General features: G+C 45.1%; 1 protein-coding gene across 1 annotated transcript in view; it reads right to left on the reverse strand.

Moving 5' to 3' along the window:
• rims2a (regulating synaptic membrane exocytosis 2a) overlaps positions 1-22073 on the reverse strand; it is a 749410-nt gene that overhangs the window by 43757 nt on the left and 683580 nt on the right. The gene's annotated exons all lie outside the window — the stretch shown is intronic.

Raw genomic sequence — 22073 nt, forward strand, 5'->3', positions numbered from 1 at the left:
CTCTGTTCACCTGTGACTTAAGCAACACTGGAAACCAAAAGCTGCACTCCTCCTCCCAAGTCAAATGAAAAAGCTTTGTTGACTCCTCTGCTTGTTCTTCGTCTGGAGCTCTCCGCCTCCTCCTTTACTCTGCTCATTGATTCACAAGAGAGGTCTGAGAAGATGCTGACTGGAGCATTGCTGGCTTCTGTGTGCACCAATCAGAGTGTGAGAGGAGGAGAGTATTTTGCACTCTCTGGCAGAAGAAGCAGTCAGTGTTTTTATTTTGTTATCAAGCATATGATGAGTTCTTATAGAGAATGAATGGTGACTAAAATGTTGGCCTTGAAGTAATTTGTTTTTGCAATTCAGTCACATACCAAAAACCTATGAAGACAGTAAGACTTTTTTTTGCAAAACAATTGAAAAAAAAAAATCAGCCTCAGGCAAAATTCTAGTTCGGAAAACTGCCTGCCAGAACTGATCAATGCAACATATTCAACTATATTTTAACATCTGTAATTATTATATAATCTTTATCTTTTGATTTTAAAATACCCAGTTATCAAATTTATTTATTTTCTCTTTGGTGGAATGAAATTCCTCTTTGCATACAGCAGATATTTTAACTGTAGGACTTTTTATTTGATATGGTAATGCACTGTGGGGAAATATTACTTTGAACAGAGCACTTCCTGCACGATGGATGATGGTAGAATACATGCACAACTCAAGAACTAATCAGAATGCACAAATGGTTCCAAGCCATTTAACTGGTATAAAACATCCATTGATCATAATTCCAATGCTATGTGGTAATGGAGCAGAGGAGGAGGTAAAAGAAAGCAATGTTTCATTGAAAACCCTTTGAAAGTTCTGGTGGAAGCTGCCATAAAGCAGTTTTGGGGTGAAATTGCATGCCTATAGTCAGACTGCAGGCAGAGCAAGGAGAGACTAAAAAGAGGACACAATAGTGACAGCTTCCCCACTGATCTGACAGTGATCCCCTATCAGACCAAATTAAGTGCACTGTGGCACCCCTCTACATAGGGTGCTAATGGATCTATCTGGTTCATCTCTTGTGCCTCCATGAACCTTCTTCTCCTGTTCACTCTTTAAGATGGCTGCTACTGTGGTACTGGATGCTGCATCTGTGTTGTTGTGTGCATAAAGGTACTGCTCCATTAGAAGTTGTGTGGCTATTCTATTAAGAAGTGCATTTATTTAGTATGCACTTTCTCACCATACAAGAACATTCCTAACGAACTTAAGTTCAGGTTTGTACGAGGCAAGATTTATGGAACCTCATGTGTATGTTCAGAGTTCAGAATACAAGGCTATGGACCAAGAACTGGAAAGTGGGATTAGGCTGGATAACTATTTTCTGGTCAGCACAGATATGATGGGCCAAATGGCCTTCTTTTGTACCATACATTTTCGATGTTTCGATAAGCTTTATGCTGCTTGTCTAGTTAGACAAGTGAAGCAAACATGTTGGCATGGACTAGTTGGGCTGAATGGACTGTTTCTGTGTTGTATATTTTATAACCACCTACTCAAGCCAAGCAAGAAAAATCCCAGATCCAGTAACCTGTTTAGGTTGGGTCTCATTAATGAATCAGGCTGACTCGCCAATCATTAACTGGAGTACTATGAGCTGACCGGCTTGGGAATGTGGCTATTGAGTTCAGCACAGTGAGTTTACTCAGTTTTAATCCTCCATTGCCAGGTATCCCATCATGTTTTAAGATTGACCCCGATGAGATCCTGCTTATTTCCCTTCTTTCGTCCATGAACTACAATAACAAATTGCATTTAATGTAGAAAATATTTCAAAGCACCTTACCAAGGCGAAATGGACACAGAGCAGCAATATTTGAAGATTTAAGACAGATGACCCAAAGAGTGATCGAAATAATAGTCTTTCAGGAGGATTTTACAGGTGGGAAGGAGGCCGGAGTTAGATAACTGAAGGACTGAAGCCCTAGTGAAGGTTACTGGGGTAAGATGAGATGAGGCGATGGAGGGATTTGTTAATGAAGATTTGTTGGACTGTACAAGATTGTTGAGGGCTTTAGAGAAATTGGGCTGAATTTTCCTGCGGGTGTCGGGATCATATGTGGGTCCTGGGCCTGCGCATGGCCTCAGTGCATCCGCCGGAGTAACTTTATATGAGGTGGCCTCCTAATTGGCTGCCTCTGCATTTGCTGTCCGATTAAGAAGAACAGGCAGACTAAGGAAGCAGGAGGTCCAATAGGGAGGCCCACAGAAATGTCCAGATGGCAGCCCCACCAGGTGAGGCGAGTGCTGCTGAAGAAGTGGAAGACCTAGGAGGCACCTCAAAATGGAGGTGCTGAGGTGAAAGAAGCCATTTAACTGGTATAAAACATCCATTCATCATAATTCAGTGGTGAAAGAAATGACAAAGTACTGTGAGGGGTTGAGGGGTGGAGGGTCGCCACTCTGGAAGAGTGCCTACGGCTGCTCCTGGACCTCGGTGAGTATTGTAGCTCCCTGATGCTCTCAATTAATTCAGGCCCACCAACCTTCTGGCGAGAGGCCAGATCTGCAACGTTGCCGGGCTCCCGACACAGCAGGAGGCCCATGCAATGCCAGGAAGTTACAGCACTGGGGAAAATGGCCCTTGACTGGGGCCTTAGTTTGGTCCATTGCCTGTCTGCCTCCATGGAGCGGGAAAGTCACCCCAGGCGGGCAGCATCGGGCGGCTGTCCAACAGGGTTTCCTTGTACTTTCCTGGTCCCCTCTGTCACCAAACCCATCTTCACAGGGCCAGAAAAATTCAGTCAGTTGAGTCTAGTCATTAGGTAACTGACAATTGTGTTTTTGAAAATTACCAAGTCACACAGTACATATAGGAAACTTCCTCAAGGAGTATGACTCACCACAAAGTTTTTTTGATCACACTGCCAGCTTCCTCTATACCCAATGGTTGGGAGCACACTATTATGAACACATATTTGCAGAGGCAGTGGCTTAGTGGTATTGTCACTGCACTAGTATCCCAGAGATCCAGTGTATTACTCTGGGTTTATGGATTCAAATCCCACCATGGCAGAAGGTGGAATTTGAGTTCAATTAATTAAATTCAATTAATAAAAATATGGAATTAAAAGCTAGTCTAATGGTGACCATGAAACCATTGTCGAATGTTGTAAAAACCCATTAATGTCCTTTAGGGAAGGAAATCTGTCCTTACCTGGCTTACATGTGACTCTAGATCCACAGCAATGTGGTTGACTCTTAAATGCCCCCTGAAATGGCCTAGCAAGCCACTCAGCTGTATCAAACCACTACAAAGTCAATAAGGAATGAAACTGGATGGATGACCCGGCATCGACCTAGGCACCGGAATGACAATGCAAACCCAGCCCTGCAAAGTCCTCCTTACTAACATCTGGGGGCTTGTGCCAAAGTTGGGAGAGCTGTCCCACAGACTAGTCAAGCAACAGCCTGACATAGTCATACTCATGGAATCATACCTTACAGACAATGTCCCAGACACCGCCATCGCTGTCCCTGGATCTGTTCTGTCCCACCAGTAGAACAGACCCAGCAGAGGTGGCGACACAGTGGTATACAGTAGGGAGGGAGTTGCCCTGGGAGTCCTCAACATCAATTCCGGACCCCATGAAGTCTCATGGCATCAGGTCAAATGTGGGCAAACGTACCTCCTGCTGGTTAGCACCTAACACCGCCACCCCACCACCCCCCCCCACTCAGCTGATGAGTCAGTACTCCTCCATGTTGAACACCACTTGGAGGAAGCACTGAGGGTGGCAAGGATGCAGAATGCATTCTGGGTGGGGGACTTCAATGTCCATCACAAAGAGTGTCTCGGTAGCAGCATTACTGACCAAGCTGGCCGGGTCCTACAGGAAATAGCTGCTAGACTGCGTCTGCGGCATGTGGTGAGGGAAAAATATACTTGACGTCATCCTCAAGCCAAAAGACTTGCAGGTTGGTAGGTAAATTGGCCATTACAAATTGTCCCTAGTATAGGTAGGTGGTAGGGAAATATAGGGACAGGTGGGGATGTGGTAGGAATATGGGATTAGTGTAGGATTAGTATAAATGGGTGGTTGATGGTCGGCACTGACTCGGTGGGCCGAAGGGCCTGTTTCAGTGCTGTATCTCTAAATCTAAACTCACCAATTGCCTGCTGCAGATGCATCTGTCCATGACAGTATTGGTAGGAGTGACCACCACACTGTCCTTGTGGTGATGCAGTCTCATCTACCCACTGAGGATACCAGGCATCGTGTTGTGTAGCACTAAAATGGAATAGATTCAGAACAGATCTAGCAGCTGAAAACTGGGCATCCATGAAGCACTGTGGGCCATCAGCAGCAACAGAATTGTATTCAACAACAATCTGTAACCTCATGGCCCAGCATATGCATCACTCTACCATTACCATTAAGCCAGCGGATCAATCCTGGTTCAATGAAGAGTGCAGGAGGGCATGCCAGGAGCAGCACCAGGCATTCCCAAAAATGAAGTGTCAACCAGGTGAAGCTACAACACAGGACTACATGCATGCTAAACAGCGGAAGCAGAATGCAATAGACACAGCTAAGCAATCTCACAACCAATGGATCTGATCAAAGCTCTGCAGTCCTGCAGTCGTGAATGGTGGTGGACAATTAAACAACAAACAGGAGGAGGAGGCTTCAAAAACATCCCCATCCTCAATGATGGGGGAGCCCAGCACGTCAGTGCAAATGACAAGGCTGAAGCATTTGCATCCATCTTCAGCCAGAAGTGCCGAGTGGATGATCCATCTCGGCCTACTCCTGAACTCCCCAGCATCACAGATGCCAGTCTTCAGCCAATCCAACTCACTCCACGTGATGTCAAGAAAAGGCTGAAGGCACTGTATACTGCAAAGGCTATGGGCCTGGACAACATCCTGCCTGTACTACTGAAGACTTGGACTGCAGAACTATCCGCACCCCTAGCCAAGCTGTTCTAGAACAATTACAACATTGACATCTACTTGACAATGTGGAAAATTGCCCAGGTATGTCCTGTCCCCAAAAAGCAGGACAAGTCCAATCCGGCCAGTTACAACCCCATCAGTCTGGACACCATCCAGGACAAAGCAACCCGCTTGGTCAACACCCTATCCACCACCTTAGAAATTCCCTCCCTTCATCACCAGCACACAGTGGCAGCAGTGTGTGCCTTACAGAAGATGCACTGTAACTACTCATCCAGTCTCCTTTGACAGCACCTTCCAAACCCGCGACCTCTACCACCTAGAGGGACAAGGGCAGCAGATGCATTGGAACACCACCACCTGCAAGTTCACCTCCAAGCCACACAGCACCCTGACTTGAAGCTATATCACCATGCCTTCACTGTCGCTGGGTCACAACCCTGGAACTCCCTTCCTAACAGCACTCTTGAATATACCTACACCAGATGGACTGCAATGGTTCAAGAAGGCAGCTCACCACCACCTTCTCAAGGGCAATTAGGGATGGGCAACAAATGCAGCGACACTCCCATCCCATGAAAGTAAAAAAAGAGAGTCTGAGTAAATTGGGCCTATATGCTCTGGAGTTTAGAAGAATGAGAGGTGATCTCATTAAAAGGTAGAAGATTCTGAAGTGGCTTGACAGGGTAGACATTGAGAGGCTTTTTTTCTTGGCTAGGGAATTTAGAAGCCAGAGTCATAGCCTCAGGATAAGGGGTCAATCAGTTAGGACTGAGATGAGGAGAAATTTCTTCACTCAGTGGGTTGTAAATCTTTGGAATTGTCTACCCCAGAGTTGAGTATATTGAAGACTGGGATAGATAGATTTCTGATCTCGCAGGGAAGCAAGGGGTTTAGGGAATGGGTGAGAAAATGGAGTTGTGGTAGAAGATTAGCCATGATCATACGGAATGGCAGAGCAGGCTCGAGGAGTCATATGGCCTACTCCTGTTCCTATTTCTTAAGTTCTTATGATTTGCAATGTGTCATCTTTCTTGTTATTCTAAATGTCTTCATGCATTGCCACCTACTAGCCTTGTTTGTCACCAACTGCTTAATCAAAGTCCCTATGTAAGAGACTTTGGCAAAGAGAAATACTTGCCACAAAGCTGACTCCCTTTCCAAGATGCTGAGTAACAGGCCAGTTATCATATTTAGGCCTGAATATCTCACACGTGTGGAAGGAAATAATTCCATTGCATGCCTAGAGATTCTGATCCATAAAGGAGACATGTTTGAACACGTGTCTTACACCCCAGAAGCTTAACCTCCATTAGGATTTTGGTGTAATTGAAGGAAAATGGGAAAGACCAAACCACCCTTTGTCTTTACTACTTCCCATTGCAGTGAAGAGCAACTCAATACAATGTTGTCTCCTGACCTTTAGGAAGTCCTCACAGGTTTGCTGAAGAGTACCAGATTTGCCAGTCACTGGCACTAGCATGCTGGCACTCTTTGGATTGGTGAAAGAATGGAAACAATAGAAAAGCACAATACATTTCTAAGCACAAACATATAGATTTCTCTGCCTTAATACTTAATTTATCTTGGGATGAATAGAATGACTGGAGGAATCTCTTCCTCTAGGCTCTGCTGTCCACACAGCAAAGAGAGAATAGGAATGCAAAGTGCTCCCACAGCTTAACTAATGTTGCTCTATATCTATCACAGGTGACTGTGAATAGAGTAAGGAGACTCACCCTCTAATTTCTAATCCATTCTTGTGAGGGAATGGCCAGCCTTTACTTGCCCCCTCCTACCAAACAAGATAGCTGAGTTTGGCATAACTGCAGCTCTGAACACACATTCTATTTCCCTGTGGTACACAATAATGGTACACCAACATACAGAGCCACCACATCTTAAAACACAATTCATTAAGGGTACATTAAATAATTTTATTATATAAGAGATTAAATTATGTATAAGAATAGTCCATTGAGTCTATTGAGCTCACAATGTTTCGTTATCACTTTCATTCCTTAGCATTAAACCCATAACTATGTACTCTCAGTTGAATCAAATAGCTTTTTTAAAGATGTTAAAGAGTATGTGCTCACCATGGTAGCTAACCAGCTAATGCTACATTTAGATTATACATTTTGCTTTGATGTATTGCATGTTTTGTGCTATATAACTGAACTGGTGAAATTGTGTTGATTCAGCATTTCGATTTAGGTGAAAAAAAACAGCTGGATAGTGATGTGCAGAGTGAATAAAAACAGCTAACTAACTTGAGCAATTAAATTGGCCAGAAAAGCCTCAGCTGCAACAGCAAAAGAGGTGATTATCTGTTTATCTCATCATTTTTGTAATAAGACAAAACACTGAAAGCTGCAGCAATGGGAATTTAGGCTAATTAAAACAGAATATGAGGACGTCAAAGCACATAAACCCAGAAGGATGTGTACATATCAGTGAACCAATTGTATATTCAAATACACTAGTTGGACTAAATGAAATATGACTGGCAACCAATTGAATCAGTGTGACTGAATAATAAAACTTCATAATGGGATTAGATTGGGCAGCTAGTTTTCTCGGACTTGATAGGTGGAATGACCTCCTTCTGTGCCGTAATTTTTCTATGGTTCTATACTGTGTTCTTATATTTCTCCAAAATCAGCAGCAGTATCATCCTGTTACCAACACTATAAAACAGCACAAATTGAATAACTTAAATTAAGCAACTAGATTCTATAGCATGGCTAATGAGGGTTAAGTTGTTAATTATACTTGTGCTTGTGTTCTTGTGACAGGTACCCGCTTTCAGGTCCCTCCTTCCACTCACTTCAACATAGTTTATACTATCGTAAACATGGGGGGTAGTTTTATCCTAGCGCTAGGGGTCTCAACAAGATCCTCACGTCGCCTCTTCTATGGAAGGCCCACTGAGTTTAGTGCCAATCAGGCACTTAACTGGACAGTGGCGGGTCTTCCAGGGGATCAAGGACACCAGCATCGGAAGTCCCACCCTTGCAGCACTGCTGGCCAATCAAAGGCCAGCAGCTGCAGCGCCATCGCAGAGGTAGTGGGTGCCGCTGCAAGTGCACTTCCGGAGGCCCAGGAGCGTTGCTGGGCTAGGCCTCAGGTATCTCAGTGCAGGAGGGGTCTTGCAGGGTGGGGATCACGGGGAAGGGAGGTCGGCAGCAAGGAAAGGGGGTGGCCCTCAGTGGCACCACCACCCCCCCACCCACCACCCCACTGGCGGGTCTCTCGTTCAGGCACCCAGCCACCCACCCTGGAGCCGGGAAGTGGCCCGCACGATTTTCTGTGCCACACTTCTGGTGCAGCAGGAAAAGACCCTTAATTAGGTATTAATTATCTCGATAAGGGCCTCAATTGCCAACAGGGCAGGAAGGCCATTTGCAGGCCCTCCCACCTCCTCCAAGGCCAATATCTCCTTCCTGAGGTGCAATGCCCAGAACAGAATGCAGCACTCTAAATAGGTAACCAGAGCTTTATATAACTGAAGAACATCTTGCACCCCTTTGTATTCCAGCCCCATTAAGATAAAGGGCAACATTCCATTAGCCTTTTCAATTAATTTTATACCTGTCCACCACTTTTATTAATTTTTATACTTAGATCCCTAAATCTCTCTGCTCCACCACAGTTCCTAGTTTCTCACCAGTTATAAAATACCCTTATCTAAGTTTTTTAGATCCAAAGTGGATGATTTCACATTTTCCCATATCAGCTCCATCACTGGGGGCCTTTACTTAAATTTCATTAAATAATCCTTTTTTGATTGTACACCAATAGTGAAGCTGGACATAATAATAAAAACAAAATACTGCGGATGCTGGAAATCTGAAACAAAAACAAGAAATGCTGGATTCACTCAGCAGGTCTGGCAGCATCTGTGGAAAGAGAAGCAGAGTTAACGTTTCGGGTCAGTGACCCTTCTTCCCTTTATGGGAACTGCCAGTTCCGAAGAAGGGTCACTGACCCGAAACGTTAACTCTGCTTCTCTTTCCACAGATGCTGCCAGACCTGCTGAGTGAAGCTGGACATATCTGCAGTGAGTCAGATGTTTTAAGAACTAGACCTGTGGTTTGGCTAAGAGCACAGAAACAGTTGAAAAAATGGGAAATGTATCTAACAAGTTCAAACAAATCATCATTCACCAAAAATTTGAACAGTGCCTCCAGGAAACAGATACAGTTGCAGAACCCATTATGGTGTGTGAATCTTTGCTGTTGGCATTCTGTGTGGATCTTCTCGATTTCTCTCTGTTTTCTACAAAAACCTAGTCGTATTCCACATTCATTCGATTGATTCCCATTTAAATTACATGTAAAACATGTATCACACTCCTTTCTTTCCTTTTTTCAATGGAAATACATTTAGCTTCCTTAATTTCACTCATTTATGGTCTAGTACCATTCTTGCTGCCTTTATTGAACTCTTCCAACAACTCCCTATTTCTTTGAGATGACAAAAATTAAATATAATACAAACATACGAATTAGGAGCAGGTGTAGGTCACTCGGCCCCTCGAGCCTGCTCCGCCATTCAATACGCTCATGGCTGAACTGATTACTCCACATTTCCACCTACCCCCAATAACCCTCCACCCCCTCCATAATGCTGTAATCCTAGTCTTAATTATGATTTACAGAGTCTTATTTAATGCATCTATGTACAAACCTTAACATTTTATTTGTTTTGGCAATTGTTACCACACAACATGAGAACATTTTTAATATACTGTCAACTAGCACATCTAAATCTTCTTCCTTCTTCACTTTTTTCAGTAATATACCCTTCACCGTGTAATTACATTTTCTATGTCCTGCACCAATATTCATCACCTTAAATATTGAACATTATTAATTATAATTAATCCTAGTCAATTATCAGGTTGAACGCAGCTCCTGATGGGGAGACACACTAGTATGAAGTTCATCATGGGCTGTCTGTCCACTGCACACTCCCTGAGGAATAAACTCTTCACTGGGAGCGTGAAATCATGCCTACTATTTCTCTGTGTATGATCAGGAAATGGCAACTGCAGCATTAAGATTTTCTGCTGCACTTCTGGCAAAGTTATGGTGGTGGAGGGGAAGCAGCTCTGAAGAAATTCCAGGCCTTCAATAGGCACTGAAGGGTCACAGACCTGAAACGTTAACTCTGCTTCTCTTTCCACAGATGCTGCCAGACCTGCTGAGTATTCCCAGCATTTCTTGTTTTTAGTACTGATTAATCTGAGTCTGTTTTACCACATAGAAGGGACTGATTTTGAGGCTGAAATCCAATCTTTGTTTCAAGTAGTGGGAATAACCTACTTCAGGCAAAGTTTCCATTGGCATTTGGACCATACTGATAATGCGACTGACTCACTTCCATCATTCTCTATAAAAAATGCACCAATTTACTTTATTTCAATCCGTATACGACAGAAATAATTTTTGGTGTTCAAAGTACAAAAATACATTCCTTTTTTTTTACTGCCTTAGTACCGTCCTTCCCTTAAGTTTACCTGAATACTTAATATCCTTTGGCACCTGAATTTTTCGTTTCGAAATATCCATGAGATTAGTTTCTTAAAAATATACACAAAACTGTAAAAATGCTAGTGGAGAATGAGTTAGGGCCAAACTGAGTTGCTGATCTCAACCACAGTGCTGCAAAACGTTGCTGGGTAGACAGTGGGTGACCTGGGCAGGAAATAAAAAATTGGTACGCGAGCTCTCACCATGAACCTCAAATGCCAGCTCAGCAATGCCACTGGCTGAGATCCAAGAACAGCTCCCCTCTGCCCATTTCTTTGTCTCAGAAATTGCTCCATCTGCTGAAACGTGAATGTTGGGAGGAAGACTATAACTGATGTACCAAAAAGGAAAAACAACTTAGACCATTTGAACTTTGACTTTCCAATGTGTGGCAAATCTGTATCAACTGGTTCTTTACTCCAATTTAGTAAAACCATTTTGCATTGTGCAAATTGACAAAAAATGGGGAGGGGGATCTTACTAAGCAAGTTTAAAGAAATATTTAAAGTCTATTCATCCAGTCCAACGTCACTATTGGATTTAATGTTCCTCTCTCCCCTTTTATATGCCTGCAAGGTATCAATAAATGCTGCTTACATGCTAAGTGGTTCACCAAAAAGAGAGCAAGACAGTTGCAGCTGAAGCAGTGACAATTTTTTGATGATGTAAAGTACATACGACACACAGGGCAAAAACCTGGACAATACTTCCTGATCACTGAATGTGTGCTAACATGTATATATATTAAGGTGGAAACATACTGGGAGATGATGCATGACTCAGTAAAAAAAAAATGCAGAAGTCATCATCACATTAGGAGACTTTGGAAATACAGGAGGCAGTCAACATATTACAGGCTTTGCATCTGAAGAGATCAGCAGCAGATGAAGTTCATTTTGTAAAAATATTGTAATGTAATTTCAAAACAAACATAGCCATGGGTTAGCTAGAAACTGGCAAAAGAGAAATCACCACACTATAGGAAGGATGTGATTGCACTGGAGAGGGTGCAGAGGAGATTCACCAGCATATTGCCTGGGCTGGAGCATTTCAGCTATGAAGAGAGACTGAAAAGGCTAGGGTTGTTTTCCTTGGAGCAGAGAAGGCTGAGGGTGGGACATGATTCAGGTGCACAAGATTATGAGGGGCATTGATAGGTTAGATAGGAGGAAACTTTTTCCCTTAGTGGAGGGGTCAAGTAGCAGGGGGCATAGATTTAGGGTAAGGGGCAGGAGATTTAGGGGAGATTTGAGGAAACATTTTTTCACCCAGAGGTGGTTGGAATCTGGAACACACTGCCTGAAGAGGTGGTGGAGGCAGGAACCCTCACAACATTTAAGAAGTATTTAGATGAGCACTTGGAACGCCATAGCATACAGGGCTATGGGCCAAGTGCAGGAATATGGGATTAGAATAGTTGGGTGCTGTATGGCCAGCACAGACACGAAGGGCCTGTTTCTGTGCTGTATAACTCTATAATTCCATGACTAAGAGACCTTGGGTGATGTTGACTTGTCACTCATTGGGCGCTAAGTTGGCACACTCCTGTAAACGATTAAACCATCTCCATTCATTGCAATGTAATCAGTATGTTAAATTTGTGGCTGCCTGCTGTTTTACAGGATTGCTGCATACAGCCAGCGCTCCCCACACTGTTCATTGACTGCACACATCAGCAGGTTTCTGATATCGCAAAATGGTTGGCACTTTAAACTTTTTTTTAATATTCTTTCACTGGATGTGCACGTCACTGTCTAAGCCAGCATTTATTGCCCATCCTGAATTGCCCTTGAGAAGGTGGTGGTGAGCTGCCTTCGTGTACTGTTGCAGTCCATGTGGTATAGGTACACCCATAGTGCTGTTAGGGAAGGAGTGCCAGGATTTTGACCCTGTGACAGTGCAGAAACAGCGATATAGTTCCAAGTCAGGATGGCATGTGGTTGGAGGGGAACTTGCAGCTGGTGGTGTTCCTATGCACCTGCTGCCCTTGTCCTTCAAGGTGGCAGAGGTCGTGGGTTTGGAAGGTACTATCGAAGGAGCCTTTATGAGTTGCTGTAGTGCACCTTGTAGATGGTACACAATGCTGCCACTGTGCGTCAGCGGTGGAAGGAGTGAATGTTGAAGATGTTGGGTGAGGTGCCAATTAAGCAGGCTGCTTTGTCCTGGATGGTGTCGAGCTTCTTCAGTATTTTTGGAGCTGCACTCATCCGGGCAAGCAGAGAGTATTCCATCACACTCCTGACTTGTGCCTTGTCGATAGTGAACAGGCATGGGGAGTCAGGAGGTGAGTTACTCACCACAGAATTCCCAGTCTCTGAGCCACTCTTGCAGCCACAATATTATTTATATGGTTGGTCACTTTCTGGTCAATGGTAACACCAGGATGTTGATAGTGGGGGATTCAGCAATGGTAATGTCATTGGATGGTTGGATTCTCTCTTGTTGGAGATGGCACTTGTGTGGTGAGAATGTAACTTGCTACTTATCAGCCCAAGCCTGAAAGTTGTCCAGGTCTTGCTGCATATGGACACAGACTTCAGTATCTGAGTCATGAATGGGTGCTGAATATTGTGCAATCATCAGCGAGCATCCCCACTACTGACCTTATGATTGAAGGAAGGTCAGTGATGAAGCAGCTGAAGATAGTTGGACCTAGGACACTACCCTGAGGAACTCCTTCAGTGATGTCCTGGGACTGACAGAATTGACCTGCAACAACCACAACCATCTTCCTTTGTGCTAGGTATGACTCTAGCCAGTGGAAAACTTACCCTCTGATTCCCATTGACTCCAGTTTTGCTAGGGCTCCTTGATGCCACACTCGGTCAAATGCTGCCTAGATGTCAAAAACAGTCACTCTCACCTCACCTCTTGAGCTCAGCTCTTTCGTCCATGCTTGGACCAAGGCTGTAATGAGGTCTGGAGCTGAGTGGCCATGGTGGAACCCAAACTGAGTATCAGTGAGCAAGTTATTGCAGATTAAGTGTTACTTGATAGCACTGTCGACGACACCTTCCATCACTTTGCTGATGATCAAGAGTGGACTGATGGGGCAGTAAATTGACTGGGTTGGATTTGTCCTGCTTTTTGTGTACAGGACATACCTGGGCAATTTTCCACATTGTCAGGTAGATGCCAGGATTGTAGCTGTACTGGAACAGCTTGGTGAGGGGCGCAGCCAGTTCTGGAGCACAAACCTTCAGTACTATTGCTGGAATGTTGTTAGGGCCCATAGCCTTTGCAGTATCCAGCGTATTGAGGCATTTCTTGATATCACGTGGAGTGAATAGAATTGGCTGAAGACTGGCATCTGTGATGCTGGGGACTTCAGGAGGAGGCCAAGATGGATCATCCACTCGGCACTTTTGGCTGGCGATGGTTCCAAACGCTTCAGCTTTGTCTTTCGCACTGATGTGCTGGGCTCCCCCATCATTGAGGATGGGGATGTTTGTGGAGCCTCCTCCTCCAGTTAGTTGTTTAATTGTCCACCACCATTCAGGACTGGATGTGGCAGGACTGCAGAGATTAGATCTGATCCTTTGGCTGTGGGATCACATAGCTCTGTCTATCGCATGCTGCTTCCACTGTTTAGCAGGCATATAGCCCTGCGTTGTAGCTTCACGAGGTTGACACCTCATTTTGAGGTATGCCTGCTGCTGCTGCTGACATGCCCTCCTGCATTCTTCACTGAACTAAGGTTGATCCTCTTGCTTGATGGTAATGGTAGAGTGGGGGATATACCGGGCCATGAGGTTACAGATAGTGGTTGAATACAATTCTGCCCAATTTTGAGTAGCTATATCTGTTCGAAATCTATCCCATTTAGCACAGTAGTAGTGCTACATGACACGGTGGAGGGTATCCTCAATGTGAAGATGGGACTGCATCTCCACAAGGACTGTGCAGTGGTCACTCCTACCAATACTGTCATGGGCAGATGCATCTGTGACAGGTAGATTGGTGAGGGAGAGTTCAAGTAGGTTTTTTCACTCTTGTTGGCTCCCTCACCACCTGCCGCAGACCCAGTCGAACAGTTATGTCCTTTAGGGCTCGACCAGTTTGGTCAGTAGTGGTGCTACCGAGCCACTCTTAGTGATGGACATTGAAGTCTCCTACCAAGAGTACATTCTGTGCCCTTGCCACCCTCAGTGCTTCCTTCAATGGGTGTTCAACATGGACGAGTACTGATTCATCTGCTGAGGGAGGGCGGTAGGTGGTGATCAGCAGGTGGATTCAGTGCCCATGTTTGACCTGATGCCATGAGACATAAGACAGGGCTAAATTGTGGCGAGTCGAAGAGACTTAGTAGTTGGCAGGAAAAAAGACAGAGGCGCAAGGGGAGAGCCAACTGTGCAACAGCCCCGACAAACAAATTTCTCTGCAGCACCTGTGGAAGAGCCTGTCACTCCAGAATTGGCCTTTATAGCCACTCCAGGCGCTGCTTCACAAACCACTGACCACCTCCAGGCGCGTATCCATTGTCTCTCGAGATAAGGAGGCCCAAAGAAGAAGAATAGAGACACAGCACTGAAACAGGCCCATCGGCCCACCGAGTCTGTGCCGACCATCAACCACCCATTTATACTAATCCTACACTAATTCCATATTCCTACCACATCCCCACCTGTCACTATATTTCCCTACCACCTACCTATACTAGGGACAATTTATAATGGCCAATTTACCTATCAACCTGCAAATCTTTGGCATGTGGGAGGAAACTGGAGCACCCGGAGGAAACCCACGCAGACACAGGGAGAACTTGCAAACTCCACACAGGCAGTACCCAGAATTGAACCCGGGTTGCTGGAGCTGTGAGACTGCAGTGCTAACCACTGCACCACTGTGCCGCAGCCTCATGGCGAGGCTGAAGGGTTCAATGATGAGGCTTAATCTTCCTTCCCAGTCAGAGGAGGAACAGGAAGAAGACAATGAAGAGACACCATTAGTTGATCTTACTCTTGTAGCCAGCAGCTCAGAGACTGATAACTGTGCATACTTTAGAGGCTAGGAGAGAGGTGGGATCTAAAGGCCTGCACAGGTTGGGAAAAAGAACCCGACCCAAAGCCGACTGAACCACGGCAGACCTGAGTCCGACCCGGCCCGAGTCCCTCCGATTTTGCCCCGAACCCGACCCGACCCGCCACTACTCGACCCGACCCAAGCCCAACCCCGACTCAACCCGACCCGAGCCCGACCCGACCATGCCTTTACTTACCTTTGGACTCGGAACCTCCAGGAAGCTGCATCGCATGCGTGATGACGTCATAGTGACGTCACTCGCTCACTGCGCAGACTCAATTTCGTCCTGGACTCCCAGCTCAGGTAAGTTTTTTATTTTTAATATTTACCAGCAGAGCACTTACCGTGTGTGTCCAACCCGACCTGGACTCGGCCCGACACAACCCGAACCCGAAAGCCGAATCCGGAAGATAGGCCCGACCTGATCCGAACCCGACACTTGTTATCAGGTCCTGTCGGGTTCAGGTCGCGTAACAGGCCTTTAGTGGGATCTGCATATGGAGAGACATTGGGCACAAGTGGGCAGGAGCCAGGATGAGGGTAGGATAGAAAAGGTGCCAGCTTGCTGGAGAGTGAGGTTGCACATTAGTTCTGTTGTAGAGGAGTCAGATGAGGACTTCAATGGACCAGAGGAAGGCTGAAGGGAGTATGTAAATAACTGCTTGGAAAGCACTGAAAGATAGCCAGAAAATTGGGCTCCATGTCAAGGAGCATGGAGGAGTCTAACACCAACTTGGCACAGGGTTTTGAGCAGAGCTTGGAACTCATCCTTTCCAAAATGGTATGGGTGGTCACCTCCACCAGTATACCTGTGGAATCCACCATGATGCTGCGGCTGATGGGCGATGCATTGCAGCACAAACTGCTTCAACTGCAGCATAAACAAGTTCCATCATTGGTCGGAAGCTCAGATTACTGCCATCATGGCTCTGGAAACCACTGTTCACAGGGGCTTCCAGGACATCACAGCATTTCATCAATCTGTTCTCCAACAGATCAGTAGGACTGCTGAGACGCCGTCCCTGAAGACAGGCATTGGCTCCGTGATGCACAAACCTGTTTTTGTGTCTCAGGACAACAGTATTCATGCTCCCATCCCGCCACTCTGCATTTGCCCTTGCTGCTGCAGCTAAGGCAAAGTGGATGCAGTCCAAAGCTAGACTCTCAGTAGACCCAGAGCTGCTCAATGTCTCCCTCCAAGGCCATCTGCAATCTCCTCAATTGAAGAAAAGCAGCCCTGCATCAACCATGCAGCAGCCACTGGGGAAGTATCTCACAATGGCACTAGGATAGGCAAAGGCACATGGAAGACAGACACAAAAGGATTGGAAAATGATAATAAATGTATTTTTGTATGCATTATGGAATGATTGAATTAATAAAATTGGATTATCATATACATTTTCTGTTTTTTTTTGTGTTGTTGAAAAGAAGACAAGATGATGATCAGTGATGGAGGAAAAGTAAGTTGTGATGGACTGCTGGAGAATGGGAAGGTGTGGGTAAGATTACTGGTATCCTCCTTTTTTTTTCCGCTGTTACTCCACTTCCTGTTGCACTGCTTCCTTCTCCTCCTCAGCTTCTTGCCTGATAGTTGATGTCAAGGACTTTTGTCTCATAATGGTGAGGCAGACAGCACGCAGCATAATAGCAAAAATCTTTATACCCACTCAGCTAAGTACCACAGGGCCACTCAAGGCAGAAGAACTGTTGCTTGAGGACGCCAATAGTGTGCTCTTTAATGTTCCTTGTGAAAGCATGGCTCTCATTGTAGGCCTGCTGTGCATGTTTGTGTGAGTTCCAGATCAGAGCCATGAACCCATCATGAATGGATAACCTTTGTTACCCAATAGCCTGTCTTTGACTTCTATGGTGGTTCAAATACAGGTGACACAGAGGGCTGTCGCAGAATGAAGGAATTGTGACTGCTGCCAGGATAATGAGCATTGACCTTCATGATGCACTCACTGCCTGTTGTTATACACCGGATGTACACTGAATGAGTAGAATCCCTTTCATAAGAACATAGAAATAGCAGTAGGAGTAGGCTGGATGGCCCATCGAGCCTGCCATTTAATGCAACCATGGCTGATCTTCTAACTTAACTCCACATTCCTGTCCTATCCCAACATCCTTTCATTCCCTTAGTTTCCAAGAACTATTCATTTCAGTCATGCATAAACCCAACAACTGAGTATCCACAGCCCTCTAAAGTTGACAATTCCAAAGATTCATGACCCTCTAGTGAAGAAATTTCAGTTTATGAAATTGGCCAAGTCCACATTAGGTGCACACAAGACAACTTGCGTGCAGTCAATGGCACCCTGCACCTGCAGGAAGCCTGCAAACCATGTAATCCATTGTACTTCCTCAGTCTGCTAGGGTTGTTTTCCTTACAGCAGAGAAGGCTGAGGGGGGACCTGATTGAGGTATACAAAATTATGAGGGGCATTGATAGGTTAGATAGGAAGAAACTTTTTCCCTTAGCGGAGGGGTCAATATCCCGGGCATAGATTTAAGGTAAGGGGCAGGAGGTTTAGAGGGGATTTGAGGAAAAATCTTTTCACCCAGAAGGTGGCTGGAATCTGGAATGCACTGCCTGAGGGGGTGGTGGAGGCAGGAACCCTCAAAACATTTAAGAAGTATTTAAATAAGCACTTGAAATGCCATAGCATACAAGGCTACGGGCCAAGTGCTGGAAAATGGGATTAGAATAGTTAGGTGCTTTATGGCTGGCACAGACACAATGGGTTGAAGGGCCTGTTTCTGTGCTGTATAACCCTATGACTCCATGAGTCTGCTTTACTGTAGCAAGAGGGAACGAGCGTAAAACTGTTTCTCTTATAGAGAGACTCAGTAACATCCCTTACGCAGCAGTACACTGAAAACTGTGAGGTTTTGCTCATATCTTCAACAGCAGTTGAGAAGGAGGCAGGCACATAAAAGTTAAGAGCCATGGTCATCTTGACAGCCACAGGCAATGCTGGCCTTGCCTTGCTTTGAGGCTGCAGGAGTTGGCAGATTTAGTCATAATCTCTTTTTCAAAGGGTAAACATCTCATGCATTGGTCCTCGCTGAAGTTGAGGTAAGAGAATTGCTCCCTAAAGACCCTTTGCAGATATGGCCTCCTGCTGAGAGCCCTTCTCTGCCTAGTCCTCCCCCCTCTTCCAGCAGCTTTTCCTGCTCTGCGTTGCTTCTCTTTATTCTCCCAGCCATGCTCAATTCCCAGAAGAAGCCCTACCAGACCACCCACATCTGGAAGAAACTTAGCACAAGCTTTTAATTACAGGGCGGCACAGTGGTGCAGTGGTTAGCACCGCAGCCTCACAGCTCCAGGGACCTGGGTTCAATTCTGGGTACTGCATGTGCTGAGTTTGCAAGTTCTCCCTGTGACCGCATGGGTTTTCGCCGGGTGCTCCGGTTTCCTCCCACTGCCAAAGACTTGCAGGTGATAGGTAAATTGGCCATTGTAAATTGCCCCTAGTGTAGGTAGGGAATATGGGATTACTGTAGGGTTAGTATAAATGGGTGGTTCTTGGTCGGCACAGACTCGGTGGGCTGAAGGGCCTGTTTCAGTGCTGTATCTCTAAATAAAAATAAATAAATGAACAGAAAATGACTTCCGTACCAACGAGACCACAGCCTGCAGAATATTCAAACTTTAGCTAAGTATAGGAAAACTCAAAAAACATGTACAATTGCACCGGTAGCCAGAAGAAAAAATCTAGAAACTAACCTGCAAGTAGTTCATGATCTTTTTAAGTAGCGCTGGTGGTGGGAGGGGTTGGGGTACTTCATGCCTTTTAGTGTTGTAATCGGTTGTGCAAGCTTATGACAAATTGGAGTGTGGCATTCGAAAATAGCAGAGCTGGTGTCAAATCAGCATTGACACTAATTGACATCATAATCTACCTGCTCTGCATGGTCGATTGATGTGCACGTGCAAATCCCTTGACCAAGATGCAGTCCTCTTCATCTTGGACCTCATTTTTGAGTGTCAGGTTGATGAGCAGTGCCTAAAATACAGACACTACAGAGGCCGATTTAACCATCACCATTATCAGTGTGAGGCAGCAATAAACATAATCCCCAGAAGTAATGATAAAGCTGTACAGTAGTGTAGCCAGGCCCCAGCTAAACTCTGTGGGAAGCATTCAGGTCCGAACGAAAGCAAACTGTTATTTGATTCCAGAGAGAGGAATTTTGAAAAATGACCAGATATGTTGGGACTCTTCAATCTCAAAAGGGATGCACAGAGAGGACCTTCAAAAGATTACAAGAACCTTCACAAAGGGGATCACAAAGCTTTCTACAATTGAAAGAGGGTATTCAGGCCATTCTGACCCCTTCTTCCATAGAAATCTACGGTCCTCCAATAGCAGCATCAAACTCTCTTGAATTAGTCCAGATATTCTTTTGCTTCCACTACCCTAGCTGAAGGACTAAATCATTCTTTGTATGAAGAAATGCTTCATGAAACATAGAAATTTAGAAAATAGGAGCAGGAGTAGGCCATTCGGCCCTTCGAGCCTGCTTCGTCATTCATTATGATCATGGCTGCTCATCCAACTCAGTAGCCTGCTCCCGCTTTCGCCCCATACCCTTTGATCCCTTTAGACCCAAGAGCTATATCTAACTCCTTCTTGAAAACATACAATGTTTTGGCGTCAACTGCTTTCTGTGGTAGCGAATTCCACAGGCTCATCACTCTCTAGGTGAAGAAATTTCTCCTCATCTCAGTCCTGAAAGGTTTACCCCGTATCCTTAAACTATGACCCCTGGTTCTGGACTCCCCCACCATTGGGAACATCCTTTCTGAATCTACCCTGTCAAGTCCTGTTAGAATTTTATAGGTTTCTATGAGATTCCCCCTCATTCTTCTGAACTCCAGCGAATATAATCCTAACCGACTCAATCTCTCCTCGTATGTCAGTCCCGCCATCCCAGGGATCAGTCTGGTAAACCTTTGCTGCACTCCCTCTATAGCAAGAACATCCTTCCTCAGATAAGGAGACCAAAACAGCACACAATATTCCAGGTATGGCCTCACCAAGGCCCTGTATCCTAACCGACTCAATCTCTCCCCATATGTCAGTCCCGCCATCCCAGGGATCAGTCTGGTAAAACCTTCGCTGCACTCCCTCTATAGCAAGAACATCCTTCCTCAGATAAGGAGACCAAAACAGCACACAATATTCCAGGTATGGCCTCACCAAGGCCCTGTATAATTGCAGCAAGACATCCCTGCTCCTGTACTCGAATCCTCTTCCTATGAAGGCCAACATACCATTTGCCTTTTTTACTGCCTGTTACACCTGCATGCTTACCTTCAGTGACTGGTGTACGAGAACACCCAGGTCTCGCTGCATATTCCCCTCTCTCAGTTTTTAGCCAATAAAGCTTATAATCTGCCTTCCTGTTTTTGTTACCAAAGTGGATAACCTCACATTTATCCACATTCTTCTGCCATGCATTAGCCCACTCACTCAACTTGTCTAAATCACCCTGAAGCCTCTCTGCATCCTCCTCACAACTCACCCTCCCACCCAGTTTTGTGTCATCTGCAAATCTGGAGATATTACATTTAGTTCCCTCATCTAAATCATTAATGTATATTGTGAATAGCTGGGGTCCTAGCACCGATCCCTGTGGTACCCCACTAGTCACTGCCTGCCATTCGGAAAAAGACCCATTTATCCCTACTCTTTGTTTCCTGTCCGCCAACCAATTTTCTATCCATCGCAATACACTACCCCCAATCCCACGCGCTTTAATTTTACACACTAATCTCTTATGTGGGACTTTGTCGAAAGCCTTCTGAAAGTCCAAATAAACCACAAATCACATCCACTGGCTCCCCCTCATCAACTCTACTAGTTACATCCTCAAAGAATTCTAGTAGATTTGTCAAGCATGATTTCCCTTTTATAAATCCATGCTGACTCTGTCCGATTCTACCACTGTTTTCCAAGTGTTCTGCTATAAAATCTTTGATGGACTCTAGAATTTTCCCCACTACCGACGTCAGGCTGACTGGTCTATAATTCCCTGCTTTCTCTCTACCTCCCTTTTTAAATAGTGGGGTTACATTAGCTACCCTCCAATCTGTAGGAACTGTTCCAGAGTCTATAGAATCTTGGAAGATGACCACTAATGCATCCACTATTTCTAGGGCCACTTCTAATAACAGTCCTGAACTTGCCTGAATTTAGTTGCTCAGATTTTTAAAAAACAATCAGATGCTAGGTCAAGAGGGTATAAATTCAAGGTTAACATGAAGGGAAAGATAAGCACAGATGGTATCACTGAATCACAGAATTGTTACAGTGCAGAAGGAGGCCATTCGGCCCATCATGTCTGCACCAGCTCTCTGAATGAGCAATTCGACTAATGCCGTTCCCTGCCTTCTCCCTATAACCCTGCACATTCTTCCTTTTCAGATAACAATCTAATACCCTTTTGAATGCCTCGATTGAACCAGCCTCCACCACACTCTCAGGCAGTGCATTCCAGATCTTAACCACTCACTGCATGAAGTAGATTTTCCTCATGTCACTTTTGCTTCTTTTGCCAAT

Source organism: Heterodontus francisci, chromosome 5, assembly GCF_036365525.1.
Source record: "Heterodontus francisci isolate sHetFra1 chromosome 5, sHetFra1.hap1, whole genome shotgun sequence".
Lineage (NCBI taxonomy): Eukaryota > Metazoa > Chordata > Chondrichthyes > Heterodontiformes > Heterodontidae > Heterodontus > Heterodontus francisci.